Raw genomic sequence first — 15,897 nt, 5'->3', positions numbered from 1 at the left:
CCAAGTGACTTGTTCAGGATCAGATCCTCTGTATACTGGGGTGTCTAAGTGATCTCACAGTTGTTTATTCCTGAAAACACGAATCCTGTACCTTTATTTCTGGAAATATAATTTCTTCAAGCGCCAAAAAAAAAAGAAGAAGAAGAAGAAGAAGAAGAAGAAGAAGAAGAAGAAGAAGAAGAAGAAGAAGAAGAAGAAGAAGAAAAATAAACACAGATTGGCTAAGTTTATTTTCCATCATTACCCAGCCTGTTTCAACAGCACAATCCTGGTCAGAGGCCTTTGGGGTAATGATACTACAAGTACACTTGGATATTGGAATCTTGAAGCAAGTTTGCCTATACCTGAAAGCTCACTTACATCCTAAGGCTACAATTGTGGCTGGGTGATCGGTTGTGTCAGTGGTCATAACTCAATGCGCTAGGAACGAATTGTCCTCTCAATCACATAGCAGGGCATTGCTGATCTCTGTCAGCTTCCAGCATGAAAGTGGAGAAGTGAAATCAATAGAAATAGCAAGTTGAAGCTATATCTAAATACATTTTATTTATTTATTTTTGCCAAAATTGTGTCCTTAGAGTAAAAGAAGAATCAAAGGGAAATGTCACTGTGGGTTTACCTATTGAGAAAGGTCATATCTGAGTAAGGATATGGCAGGTCCACCCAAGGTCAAAGCCATTTGTGAATTAGGTGTGGAAACCAAAATGGTGGGTAGGTATACAATTACATACCTACTGGTTCTGTTTCTACATATAAATAGATTTATTATACAGAATTTGCTCCTACAATTTGCTCTTGGCAAGTTCCAAGATCTACAAAATGAGCCGACAATAAGGATGGTTACTCAGGCAAGCCAATGGTTTAATTCCAGCTCAAGTCCAAAGGCCTGAGGCTCAGGAAGAGCCCATGTTTCAGTTCTAGTCCAAAGGCACGAGAAATGCCAATGTCCCAGTACAAAGCTCTGAGGCAGGAAAATTCTCTTCTACTCAGGGGACAGTAAACTTCTTTGTTCTATTCAAGCCTTCAATGGGTTAGATGAGCCCATATACGTTATAGAGAGCAATCTGCTTTTCTTAGTCTAGTGATTTGTAAATGTTAATCTCATCCAAAAAACACCTTCACAGAAATACTTACAATAATGTTTGACCAAATATCTGGGCACCCTGTGGCCCAGTCAAGTTGACCATCATAGCTGGTATCAAAGGTGTATCAAAATTAACAGACAGTGGTCTGGGAACTGCTATAAGCAGAAGTCAGTGATTTTGACCGACTCCCATAAGGAGGCATGCAACTAGCCAAGGCCTGTTTGTGGAGTGCTAGAAATCAGGGGAGACATAAAGGAAATTGCAACCAGGCATCAGCCCACCAGGGAAAATGGACATTGCCAGAGAGTATAGCTGGTATTCCTGTGCTGAGAGCTATTCCTAAATCTATTTAGAAAGTACATTTTTAAAAAGGGCCATTGTGGCTCAGTGGTTGAGCCATGACCTATGAACTAGGAGGTCAGGGTTCCATTCCTGGTCAGGAATGCCTGGGTTGCGGGCTCAATCCCCAGTGGGGGCATGCAGAAGATAGCCGATTCTCTCTCATTATTGATGTTTCTATCTCTCCTTCTCCCTTCCTCTCTGAAATCAATAAAAAATATATTTAAATAAAAACAAAAATATGAAGGGCTGTACTTACTGCTAAAACAATTAGAAAATATGAGAAATCACAACCAAAATTTCATCAATAATCAAAGCAAGTATTCATTTTTTTTTTCTAATTTTCGTTTGTACACAGCTTTTTATATAATTGTAGTCAAGCTATATATGGGACATAGTGTTATAGGTTAAACATGTGTTATCCTTGACCAAATGCAAATTTATCCCCAGGGGACATTATGCTAGGTATGGGGACATTTTGGGTTGTCAGTCTTACAGGGAGTATGCTATGGCCAACTGGTGGAGGCTGCAGAACATCCTGTAATTCCCAGACCCAACCCCACTCCCAGGCAAACGATTATCTGATCCAAAATGTCAGTGGTGCTGAGGTTCAGAAACTTTTCTACACTTTTTAGAACTAATTTTACTTCATCTACAGTGTTCAATATTGTTACATTGTCTTTGAACTAATTTAATCTACATTGTAGGTATTGATTACATGTATTAGTGAATGCATAATGCCTCATTGAGTTCATATAAAGAAATTTCCATAACTATTCCCCTAATAACGCTGTGATGATCATTGTGCAAGTTCCTTAATTTGAAATATTTCTTTTGGATTAATTCCCAGTCATGAGGTTAAAGGTCCACTGCCAAAAAAAGAGACTGGCAATGTTTTGTGAGTAATAGTTTATGTTTTAGGTTCTTAAAAGCAGGGACTTACCTATTTAATGTTTTAAATCCTTCAAACTTAATACAATGTCCTGCATATGCTATATCTCAATAAGAGTTCATTTAACATAAATCTTAATGTCAACAAAGATCTCTCAAGATACAGTTTACAGTTTAAATTTTTTTAAAAACACTAGGATAATTATATTGTTCTCCTTTGATCTGTGAAACATAGTTTATTAATGTTAATTAATTTCCTAATGTTATGTTATCCTTGTATTCTTGAAATTCTACTTGATCATGAGTATTATCCTTGTTACATATTGTTGATTTGAGCTGTTGGTATCTCACCTAAGTTTTATTCACAAAAGATCTTGGTTTATAATTTTATTTTTTTGTGCTACCATTATCTAGGCATGTACAGATGTCTACATAGCTAGAGTGGGGAAGTCACAGAAGGAAGCAGAGGAGAAAAATTCCATGGAGGGATGAATGTATAGGGCCATGGTCGGCAAACTGCGGCTCTCGAGCCACATGCGGCTCTTTGGCCCCTTGAATGTGGCTCTTCCTGAGCCTTAGGAGTACCCTAATTAAGTTAATAACAATGTACCTACCTAAATAGTTTAAGTTTAAAAAATTTGGCTCTCAAAGGAAATTTCAATCGTTGTACTGTTGATATTTGGCTCTGTTGACTAATGAGTTTGCTGACCACCGGTATAGGGGGAAAGGGCAATAAGTCATTGGAAAAATAGTATGATGCCAGACTAATATAAATCTCTCTAAGTAAATAAATGAATGAATAAAAAGCCATCAATCCTTGGAAAATTTATTCAATGTTCTCCCATACATTAATAATTCAGCAAATATTAAGCACCTACTACATCCAGCCATTGTGTTGGATGTGATGGATATCATGGTGAATAATTTATTCTGTCTAGAAGAGGATATTAGCCATATCGTGGGAGGTACCCTCTAGGCCAGTGGTTCTCAACCTTCCTAATGCCGCAACCCTTTAATACAGTTTCTCATGTGGTGACCCCCAACCATAAAATTATTTTCGTTGCTACTTCATAGCTGTAATTTTGCTACTGTTATGAATCGTAATGTAAATATCTGATATGCTATATGTGTTTTCCGATGGTCGCGGCCCACATTTTGAGAACCGCTGCTCTAGGCAATGGTACTCTTAACCCAAAATGCTGGGGAAAAATAAGTGATTTCTTTAATTACAAACTTAATATATGCTGAATGCAAAAAAAGAAAGAAAAACCAAGAAGCTTGCATCCATCCATAGTCTCATTACCACTCAAATATAAATGTTCTTGCTATATATAAATGTGTTATAAACAACCCTAAAACATAGTCATTAAAACAACAATTTGTTATATTTTAGAGTTCTGGATCTGATGGGCTTAGTGGGGAAATTCTTACTTAGTGCCTCAGATGGTGACAGTCAAAGGGCATCAACCTCTCCACGTGGCTAGCTTGAGCTTCCTCACAACATGGTGGTTTCAGGGTACTGAGCCTTCTTACACAGCAGTTGCCTTCCTGAAAGTGTTCTAAGAAACATAGGAAGCTGCAAGTCATCTTAGGACCTAGTCTCAGAATGACATTGGCAGTCTTTTGTTGATCAAAGCCGTCATAAATCAGGTCACACTCAAGGTAGCAGTGGAATAGACTGTAACTCTGGCTTGTGTGTTAGGGAGAAGGAATCCATGGTGCCCAGCCATCTTGGAGACAAGCTACCACAGTCGCTTACCTTTGTCAATGTGACTTTTAAATAATTTTTCTACGCACCAAAAATATGACCATTAAAATCAGGAAATTAACATTGATAATCCTCAGAACTCATTCAAGTTTTGTCAGTGATCCCAACAACAGAATCCAGTTCAGAACCACACATTGCATTTAGTTGACAAGCCTCTTTAGTCTCTCTTAGTTTGGCACAATTCTTGTTTTTCTCTGACTTTCATGATTTTGACATCCTTGAAGAGTACAGGCCAGTTTGCACATAGAATGTCCCTGAATGTCAGTTTCATCTGATGTTTCCCCATGATCTGTTTCAGGTTTTGTCCTTTGGATGAAAATATCACAGAGGTGTTCCTAGGTTTTCTGTCAATTTATATCTACAGTTGAGCCCCTCTAATAAATTTTAAATTTCAATTGTATTTTTCAACTCCAGAATTTCCACTTGGTTCTTTATAATAATGTCTATATCTTTACTGATAGTTTTTATTTGATGTGATGTTGACATCATACCTTCCTTTACTTCTTTAATCAAAGTTTCTGTTAATTCTTTGAACATATTTTTAATGGCTACTTTGAATTCTTTGTGAAGTCTGACATCTGGTCCCTCTCACAGACAATTTCTGCTGCCTGCTTTTTTCCTGTGTCTGTCCCACAATTCCTAGTTGATAACTGAACATTTCAGATAACGTATTGTAGCAATTCTGAATTTCCCTTCTCCTAAACTCGCTATTGTTTGCTTGTTTGTTTAGCGACGGGTTGGTCTGTTATTCCCCACGCTGTGAAGGCTCTTCAGAGGGCTCAGCCTTGGGCCTGTGTCCCGTCGTCCTGGGATGACTAGGTTTTCTCTTTCCCTGTTTCTTTCCCTGTGCAGACCCAGCTTTTAGCTTCACTAATTGCCAGGCAAATGCTCTGTTTGGGGCACTGCTCTGGGGTATAAATTGCTCCACAATTAGCCAGTTAAACTTGGGCTCCTTTGTAAGGCTGGTTTTGAGGTCATGGTTAACTTTGTTCTGACTCCAGGTAGGCTCTTCTTACTACCTCCTTCCCAGGGACAAACTAGCTGGCCTGTGGTTTAGCCTGTATCTCTCATGAAGCTGCGGGCCTCCTCTTCATTGCTTTCCATGCATAGCCCACGGACACAAACAATAGTTCGGAGAAGGCCTTGGGGGGGGGCGGGAGTCGGTAGAGGGGGCAAAGGAGGTGGAAATGGGGGGCATCTGTGATACCCTCAACAATAAAAATAAATTTTAAAAAATAATTGTTTTTTGAGAATGCCCTTAGGCTTGAACTTTCTCACACTTTGTTTCACATAAAGTTAGTTCCTTACAGGCTAGCTTCAGAGCTCGCAGTCCTAAATCCACCTTCCACTTAGACCAGTGGTTCTCAACCTTCTGGCCTTTGAATACAGTTCCTCATATTGTGATCCAACCATAAAATTATTTTCGTTGCTACTTCATAGCTGTAATTTTGCTACTGTTATGAATCAAAATGTAAATATCTGATATACAGGATGGTCTTAGGCGACCCCTGTGAAAGGGTCGTTCGACCGCCAAAGGGGCCGCGACCCACAGGTTGAGAACCACTGACCTAGGCCATTACAACAGTCTCCTACCTTTGTTCCTGCCTATTTTCACCAACAAGTCAGTGAATTTACTTCCTTAAATAAACTCCACCAAGGGTCTTCTGGGAAGGTGTGTGCACTGCTTGTTTATCACTCCTCAGCCCTGTTAATGTTTCACCTCTGTTGCTGTGCCTTCCAGTCCCTTTTTGCCTGGCAGCATGGAGGAGGAGGAGGAGGAGGAGGAGGAGGAGGAGGAGGAGGAGGAGGAGGAGGAGGAGGAGGAGGAGAGGAGGAGGAGGGTACGGGGAGGGGAGGGGGAGGTGGTGGTGGTTATTATGCAGGGCATACTATGTGTCGGGAATGGGAACTTAGTAAAGTAACTAGACCACTGTCTTACAGCTAGAAAGTGGGAGACTGGATTAAATAGAAATAGAATACAGGGTCTTCAACCTTAAGCCTGGCATGTGATTGGGGCAAGACCAACCCATATGAAACAATTAGTGAATGAAACAAGATGCTGTGTTAAACTGCTCTGTCCTCTTCATTTTATTGCAGCATATATTCTGCCTTTCCAAATATAATTACATCCAAAGCAAAGATCACATTTTCCACTAATTGTATCTTTTAGAATGCTTAGTGCTATGTGGGGCATAAAGTGAGCACCCAGTAAATGGGTGTTAGGGGACAGCAAGTATAGAGACTGAACACTTATGCAATAAGTAGGAAGTCTGAAATATTAAGACAAGTTCTGTTTTCACTAAATGGCAGCCAGAGAAAAAATCTGAAACTCAGAGGAGAGGTGACCCACTCAAAATCACACAGTGCATTAGAGGCAGACTAGGCAGAAACCTGTTCCCCAAGCTCCCTGCCAAGCATACCTTCCTCCGAGCCCACTGCCTGCTTAGATCAGGACAGCACCCATGGTATCCACACCATAGTTTTCTAGTTCATGAGACTAAATGGCCCCACCTACTTCACCTCTACACATACTGCTTTTCACTTACCTATAGAAATGTAGCTCAAAAGTCATCTCTTAGAAGCCTAGCCAGAACACCCTAGTCCAGTGATGGCGAACCTATGACACGCGTGTCAGAGGTGGCATGCGAACTCATTTTTGGGATTGATTTTTCTTTGTTAAATGGCATTTAAATATATAAAATAAATATCAAAAACATAAGTCTTTGTTTTACTATGGCTGCAAATATCAAAACATTTCTATATATGACATGGCACCAGAGTTAAGTTAGGGTTTTTCAAAATGCTGACACGCCGAGCCCAAAAGGTTCGCCATCACTGCCCTAGTCTAAGTGAGGTGCCCCTCTTATCTAGCCCTTGGCACTTTGGGTATTCCTCTAGCATAGCATCTTGGCAGGGATCACTCCCACTAACTTACCTGTCTGCTCTCCATTAGATTAGAAACTTTCTGAAGACAGGGACCATGCCTCCTTTGACTTGTGAAATCATTGCCTACCATAGCATCTGGTACATGGCCTCCTAATGGAGGCTAGCGGATGAATGCGTGCAATTCAGGTAACCCAGTGTGGGATGTGAAGGTCATGGTCAACGATGGCTTCTTGGAGCAGATGCAATTGCATGAAATGAAGGGTAAATCCAATTAACCAGGTAGTGGCAAGTGAAATAACACTTGTTCCTTTGTTTCACAAATATTTGAGGGTATCGTGTTTGCTTCTGGGGGAAAACCAGCTAATATGACAGACATGGTCTTTGTGCTCAGATGCAGCAACAAAGGTAGACAAGAGACATAGATGTGAAAAAATAATTTCTGATAGTGGTGAATTAAGTGCTTTGAAGAAAATAAGAGAATTTATGCTAGAGCAGGGATTCTCAGCCTGTGGGTTGCGACCCCTTTGGGGGTCGAACGACCCTTTCACAGGGGTCGCCTAAGACCATCGGAAAACACATATATAATTACATATTGTTTTTGTGATTAATCACTATGCTTTAATTATGTTCAATTTGTAACAATGAAATTGGGGGTCACCATAACATGAGGAACTGTATTAAAGGGTCGCGGCATTAGGAAGGTTGCGAACCACTGTGCTAGAGAATGGCTGGGGTGAGGGCTCTTCAGATAAAGTGATCAAGAAATGCTTCTCTGAGGAAGTGACATTTTAGTCTACACCCACAAGATGAGAAGGAGCCTGCCTTATAGATGGGGGAGACACTTGGAGGTGACCAAAGCAAGGGGACCAGATTGGACTGGAGCACAGAATGAAGAGAGCTGTGGAGGTAGGGCTGGAGAAGCAAAGACCCGTCAGGGAGGGCCTGGAGGCCCAGATAAGGAGCCCAGAGGTTATTCAAAGTACAATGGGAAGGTTTTTGGGTGGGGAGGGGATGTGCTCTGATTTGTATGTTGAAAAGGTCATCCAAAGTGGGAGTCAGGTGAGAGGGTGAAGAGTGGGTTAGCTCCACCTTCAGAACTGAGTCCTAGTCCCCAATTGGGGCTGCCAGTCAACATTTCAGAGGCAGCCGGAGTTAAAGACAAGCAGCCTGTAGGAAATGTGTAGACTTTTGAACTTTCTGATGTTTATTGTTTTCACAACCTTATGCTCCGCAAAGTCCTTAAGCCTCATGGATCAGATGGAGCTGAGGATAAGGAAGCCTACGGTGGTGTAGAGGGGGAGGCAGCAGCCGGCCAAGGAGAAGAAAGCCAGCCAGGTCCCCGGGGCCTGCAGCAAAAAATGGAGACACCAGCACCAGCAGGTTCGGGCTTGAGAACAGAGAAGAGGGGCTGGGTTTAGAAAGGGAGCTCTTACATCTACTTAAATCATTTAGTTATATAGGCAGCCCCTTTATCACATAGAACTTTATAGCCAGATCTTTTAACAGTACCTAATTATATTGCCTAATCAACACTTACATCACTTACCAACATTAAACTCACTCTTTCCTTGACTTCTGCAGGGCCCTACATGGACAACTTGAGGTCCATAGATGTGACGATGAAGAAAAAGCAGGAGGGAGAAAGAGTTTTATCCTATTATTTTGTAGAAATTTCTGATGCAGAGGGACCAGCTGGAAATCTGCTCCAGCAACCTGGGCCCCCATTGCCGGTGATTTAGGGCAGCTGCTGTATAAACGAAACCAGAAAGCAAGGCAAGCGGCAGGTCCAAGACTCTGCTTAATTTTCTTTCCAGTCTTTCTGCCGAGATCACAAACACTGCTCTGCACAATTTGAAGGGACTTTTTTTTTCATCCTCAAGTTCATGAATGCTGTGCTCAGCATGCGGTAGCGACTCGGCGAAGCTATGAAATAATTCTTCGGGAAAGAAATAGGCCATAGAACTAACTGGGTGAGCAAAAATAGGTCATGGCATGAGCATAGCAGGGCTGCTGGCCAAGGCTGGAACCAGAAGGGGGCCACCTGCGAGGACACTGTCAGTGCCCAGCCTCACGGGACAGGTTCATTTCCACTTCCTGCCACAAGCGTGCCCAGCGCCTTTGTACTGAATCAGGCACTGCTTCTTATCTTCCTGTTGTTTAGCCACTTTCAAAGGTGGAATTCCATCTCAGCATTCAAATCCTAGCTTACCTGCTCTGCGACATTAGTAAGTTACTTAAATTTTTTTTCTTTGAGTCCCAGTTTTCTTACCTTTAAAATAAGAGGCGATAATACTTACCTAGAGTTTTTGAGAGTTCAATTAGAGAATTGAGTAACTCATCTCATGGGGTTGTCAGGAGAATTGAAAGGATTAATATGTGGAAAGTGCTGGGAACAGGACCCAGCACACAGAGCATGTATTAGGTTTGGTTCTTCTCCGTCCATAGGGTGACAGACACACTGAGCATGCGTGCTGGGACTTCTCCATGTTTCTAAGAACTAAATAACTTGAAAATGTCCAGGTAGAAACAAGTCATGGAATTCCCTTTTTTAGAACCACCTTTTGCATTTGTGTTTCTGTTTCCTCAGAAACACAATGCCAAGAGTCAAAATTTCCAGTGAAGTCACTGGAAATGTAAATTGAACAAGCTTTATAAGAACAGACTTGTGTTAGGCCTGCAGCCATACCTTTTGTGCTTTCTCATGCTTCACGTCCAATCCCCCTCTTGCCACTTCCCAATCTGTGGATGACTCTTCACAGCTTCTAAGGGGACAGAGTTGGGGGTTCACTGGAAAGGCAGTGAGCTCCTTACCCAGCTGGAAGTCAGAGCAGGTCCACATGGATGTGGCCCATGAGAGGGTGCCAGGACAGAGCTAGAGCATGAGGCTCCAGTAGGGAGCAGCCTACAAGGGACCTTGCAGGAAGAGCTTCCTCATACATTGGCAACTTGGTGGAACCACCTCAGGAAAGGGGTAAAGTCTGAGGATCTTAATGCAAACTTTAGCTCATGGTGTCAAGAGAACACTTTGGTATTGCACAGTTTGGGTGCATCCTTTTTACTAGTATATGTTATGGGAGCTGGAATTTGCAAGTTGAAAGAAACTGTTATGACACTTCTGACAATAGACCAATGCACTGTACTAAAGACAGGCACTGCTTCTTATCTTCCTGTTGTTTAGCCACTCTCAAAGGTGGAATTCCATCTCAGCATTCCAACCCTGGCTTACCTCAGAGGGAGAAAATGGTTGAGCCCACAGGTGGAGGCTGTGACTTAGACTAGAGATCAAGAGGAGAAAAAGGTACTGGAAGTTGATCACTTGGGGCAAGGAGGAAAAGAATGAAATGAATGATTACTTCTGCTTCCCCTGGGAACAGCAGACACCATTGTATGGGCCATGGCAGGTGCCAAGGAGAAAAAGTTCCTGATGACTCTGAAGGACTTTTATGATAGAGCAGATGACAGATGGCTTGTCCTGACAGCTTCAGGTCAGGTTTTTCATGGCAGATTCTGGAAAAACGTATTGGTCTATTGTCAGGGCTGGAAGAGGAGCAAGAAGAGAAGTGTCATAATAGGTTGCTTTCAACTTGCAAATTCTAGCTCCCAGGCCATCCATGGTCGAGCAGGTTTCTTGAGTTCAGGGTCATAGCAAACAGGTTGCTCTTCAAAAAAGCTGGAAAGTGTGACCGGGGACTTGGAGAAAAGGGGTTCAAGAAATGGATCTCTCTGCATAGCCTGCATCCAATGACTGACTGTTGTGGAGAGTAGGAAGGCCTGCTCTTCTCAACTTGGGACAATAGCAAAGGGCCATTCTGGTTCTAGAGTTCCTCATGGCATCAATGCCATGTGAGTAGTGTAATCAAGATATGAACAAGATTTTTCTGACTCAAGAAACTGTTCTGTTAACCAGTAAACTACCATGTGTCCAAAATGGAAACCATCCCCACACGCCACAATATTTTGAATTTAATCTAAAAACTCAATGTGCAATGAATATTATACAAATAAATATATTACTCACAATTCAGATGTTCTTGAATATTTTCAGCAGAAAATTCTCACAAAAAATTATTATAAAGTTGGTCAGGGCTGCCACTTAGGGAAAACATTTTTCTTTTATAGACGCGTGTGGCGTGTGAGGAAGGTCCTCCGCTTGCATCTACAGATGCTTATGGCAGACAATGGGTTAACTCTATGCCATTTGTGCTAGAATAAAACCAGGCAGAAAATAGCAAGAAGTGAAAGGAGGAAGAACCATAATGGTATCTTCTTGGTGAATGTTTGGACCAGGAGCTTGAACCTGCCTTTCTCTGCTCATGAGGCATAGTGGGAGGGTGAGTCAGCTATACTTATGTGATTGGGGACAGAGCCAATATCTATTGTGTTTTTCCTGTTGGGTTTTCCTGGTTAATCAACAGAATTTACTGACTTGTAGAGACACAAATTGCAAGAACTAAAGATGTTGTTTTAGGAAGTGTGGATTTGAATGGTAGGTATTAGAATATTAAGATAGGAAATAATCAGCCATATCCTACATGATATTTGGATAGCAGTGGAATTGATAAAATCAATAAAATCAGAGCACAGAGGAGTATCCATGTGAGCTTTACTAGTGCATGGTTTATTTTGAGGCATTTGTGTTCCATTTGGAACTCAGAGTAACATTCTAAGATCCTGCTATCCATCCATCCCTCCCTCCATCCACCCAGATGGTCATCAAAGATTCATTCACTGCCTATTGTATGCCAGGGACTTTGTTAGGTTCTGGGATTGAAAGCTAAAGTATAGTAATGAGCCTTGTATCCTATGGAGTTGACAAACATTTCCAATACAATAGCATAATTACTTGAATCTATTGCAGTGGTTCTCAACCTTGGCTGCACATTAGAATCACCTGGGAATCTTTTTAAAATCCTGATTTCCGGGCCTCATCCTCTGGAAATTCTGTTTCTTTGTTACTCATGTTGTGGCCCCAACCCATAACAAAGAAACAGAATTTCCGGAGGATGAGGCCTGGAAATCAGGATTTTAAAAAGATTCCCAGGTGATTCTAATGTGCAGCCAAGGTTGAGAATCACTGATCTGTTTAGGCTAAATTATGCTGTGATAACAAATGATACCCCAAATCTCAGTGGCTTATTATAACAAGGTTTATTTCTCCCTCACATTACTTGATCTTGATAGGTTGGCTGAAGCTCCGCTCCACACCTTCCCATTATGGGACCAAATTAGTGGGAACAGCCTCTATGTAGAATATGCTGACCTCATGACAAAGGGAAAAGAGAGAGTGGAACCACTGAACAGCTCTGAAGCTTTGGAAGCTTCTTCTGTAGCATGTGGCCCATGGCACTTCTGCTTGCATTTCATTGGCCGGAGGAAGTCATGTGACCATGACATCAGCAAGGCCACCTTGGGCAGTTGGCAGTTGGCAGTTGGCAGTTGAGAGGAAGCAGCAGTTACCATTGTGCTACATAAGAGATAAGCTCTAGGCACAGACAGCAGGCGGAAAGGTGTCAATATTATGGAGCTCTTCTTAGTTCTCTTGACTGGTTTTAATTGAACCCACAGGTTTTTTTTCTGTCCAAACTTTAGAGACAAACTCTGCCAGAGCTAAATCGTGCAGAGAAGGTATATTGGAACTAGTGTCACTCGTAATACTGGGGATCTGCATAAAAAATTTAGCAAACTTGAGACGCAGCTTTCCTGACAAGCCTCGGTGGTAGAGATAGTGCTTAAGTTGGGGGTGTTTCTGTGGGAAAGCCTTTGGGTTTGAAGTCGGACGGACCTGGGTTGGAGTCCTGCCCTGCCACTCACTAGCTGTGTGACTTTGAGGAGTCATTTGGTCTTTCCGATTTTTAGTTTCTTCATTTTGAGCAAGGGTGTCTGGGAGAAAGGGAAATTGTAAACAGTGAACTACTGAAATGTTCAGCTTTTGTAAAAATTCAATGGAAACTGTCATAAGAAGTGGGCAGTTCTTTCCCCCTCGCCCCCCCCCCCCCCCCATAGTGGGAAGCTGGCGCACAGAATAAGTTTACTGAGAGCAGCTGAGATGTGCTGAAGCTGGTAATTATCTCGGAGATGGGCTGAGTTTTGATTGTGTGCCAGGCAAACCTATCAATGAGACATGTGCCTTGATGAAATGCTGACAGTCTATTTACACAGAAGCAGCTGTGATGTTTTAAAGGAATGAAAGGCATGCTGGAGGTCTAAGTTGTTATGGAGGATATGGCTTCCGTTTATCTGTGTGTTTAATTGTGCCGGAATGGTACAAATCTGGTAAATACGTGAGCAAAAGAGTTCCTGAATCTTAATATTCTGGTATCTTAGAGATGGATGAAATCTTGGTAAATGTTTGAGTCCAATCCCTTCTCTAAATAGATAAAGAAACTAAGACTCATAGAAGTTAATAAACTTGCTTTTATATCACTTATTCTTGGCTAGGCATAGCAATAGTGTCTGGATAGCTATTAATCCAGAGAGAAAAATGAAAAACTCACCGGTCTTTTAGTTAATGAATGTGCTAACTCAATCTCTAAAACAACACCTTTTCCAATATTTAGCTTCACATTCCTAAATATTCACTGTTTACACATAATCAACCAAAGCATAAAAGCTTAACATTAAATTTCCCTGGACATTTAAACATTGATTATGAACTTGTAATCAAGCTCTTATATAAACAAACAATTAAAACTACAAATCTAATGAATCAGATTCTTGTACGTGCTCTAAAGACTTAAGAAGTAGACAATAAACAGAACCTCCCTTTGATTACAGAAATAATTGTACTATGGGGAAATGGTTTCTGAGATGCTGGGGAGCCAGAGGGAAGATATTGTTTTGCTCCTGGAGGCCAGGGAAGCGAGTGTGTTTTCTCCTCCTGGACGAGGAGGGGCCTTGCCGATGCCACGGGGCTCAAAAACTAGGAGGTGGTCTAGGAGATCTGTGCAGTTAAGTGCATGGATTGCTAGCATCCTTTCTTCCTAAGATGATGACATAATCTCGTAGCACAGCCATAGCTAGGGCTGTGCTGCACTGGAGGACCTCCTTCACTCTCCCCCACCTGAGGACAGTGCTTTCCGGAGGGCACACTTCTTTGGGGAGTTTTGGGGCCCCAGGGCTCTGCACAGGGGATGTGGTTAACAACTCCAGCTCTTTATGGCCCCACACTTCTGCTCACATTCTGTATGCTGGGCTAATTCTATCAGGAACTTTCTAGAGAGAGAGGAGAGCAAGAGTAGGAAGAAGAAAGTCTCTTTTCCCTGTTACGTAGCCCACCTGAAAAGCTGCGTGCACTCGCACCACAAAAAAACAGTAGTGCAAGTGCTAATGTCGTGAATTTAAGCTGCTTCTCTTTGTTTCCCAGGGTCACTACTTTTAAGTCTTTGCAGTATTAGTCCTTTTTATAGGGTGTGCTTTCTCTGCTTTCTCAGATTTGATCGATTGATAAAAGCCTCAAAAAGGAAAAGATGACAACTTCTGGCCAGCTGACTTTACAGGTTCAGCAGTTTTCATATAGAGTCGGTCATTGCTAGAAGCACCCTTGACCGCATGGTCCCAAATGGGTCCCAGCAGCGGGGAAACGGGGAGGAAGGGACATCCCTTCCTTTCAAGGGCTTGACCCAGAGGCTGTTTCTATCCCTTCTGCTGTTTTCACGTGGCACCTAGCCAGCAAGGGAGGCTGGAAAAGTCTTGGCCAGGTGCCTAGACAAAAATCGAGTATCCTTTTAATCTAAAAGAAGAGAACCAGCACTGGGTGATATCTAAGTGCCTGTCACTGTCCATGCTCTTGGCCACCCAGTGTTTGTGGGCACGCCTCACCCACAGGCACACTTCCCTCCTCTCCAAGGGAAACAAGCCTCAAGCCCCAGATGCACTGGTACAGCTTAAATGCCTGAGTGACAAGCAGTCAGAGCTGGGAATAGGCCCTGGTGGTATGACAGCTGAAACAAGTGGTCACCTTCACCCCCATCTCTTCCCAAGAAAGCTGCAATAAAAAGTGCCATTCGTGAAAAGGATGAAAGGGAAGCACACCTAAGTTACTGGCCCAGAGCAGTGATCATGTCTCACAGGGCAGGAACTGAACATTCCTTCCACCGAGTGAGTTGCTTGGTTATTAGCCTGCCTCCCCACCCAGGGGGACCCTGTTCTGACTTTTTCCTTTTGGGTGGTTCTGCCTGTGTAGCCGGAATAGCATTTCCAGGTTATGTGCCTGGCGGGGTGTGCAGGGCCTTCACGGGCTGTCCCTGCAGGTGCAGCCCTGGAGCCTGGAGCCTGCTGCTGGGTCCCGGGCTTTGTTAGGTCAGCTTTGCAGTTTCCCAGGCAATAAACCTCCCCAAGAAGCCCCCCGAGGAAGCTGTGAGTCTATTTGCTTCCAATCCATTTCATGTGCAAATAATGACGACAGCCAATATCTGGTTTGACAGAGGTTTAGCCTAAACACTTCATTTACTGCCTGTCATGCTCTGCCCAGCCCCCATGGCTCAATCTAAGTGCAGTTGTCCTGAGTCCGCCTGAAATCAACAGGCTTGAGTGGGAAGGCAAAGTCCTGAGTTCTGGCTTGTGTGCCATCTAGCAGAAAACTGCATAGCGGCGCTTGAGAAAAGCTTGGGGACAGAGTTTGAGTTTTTGCGGAAACTCCTCAAAGCCCCCTCCAAGGACTCAAAGGGTGTCATCAGATGTCTCTCTCTCTTTCACCATCTCCCCTGTGCTGTCCTCTGGGTTTAGTCTCACTCAGGCAAATTCCACCTGCATTCCTAAATATACCAGGTCCTGATTTTTGAGGAGGGCATACACAATCACACCAGCATCCATACATGAAGTCTTAGGGAAGTTCCCGATTGGCCCACCCCAAATCAGTCATTATGCCCAGGAGATGGAGTTCTTTGGCTTAGTCTGCCGTTGTGTAGACCATCATGGCAGGGGACCTGG

Source organism: Myotis myotis, unplaced genomic scaffold (assembly GCF_014108235.1).
Source record: "Myotis myotis isolate mMyoMyo1 unplaced genomic scaffold, mMyoMyo1.p scaffold_m19_p_16, whole genome shotgun sequence".
Lineage (NCBI taxonomy): Eukaryota > Metazoa > Chordata > Mammalia > Chiroptera > Vespertilionidae > Myotis > Myotis myotis.
Note: the sequence above shows the minus strand (reverse complement) of the source record.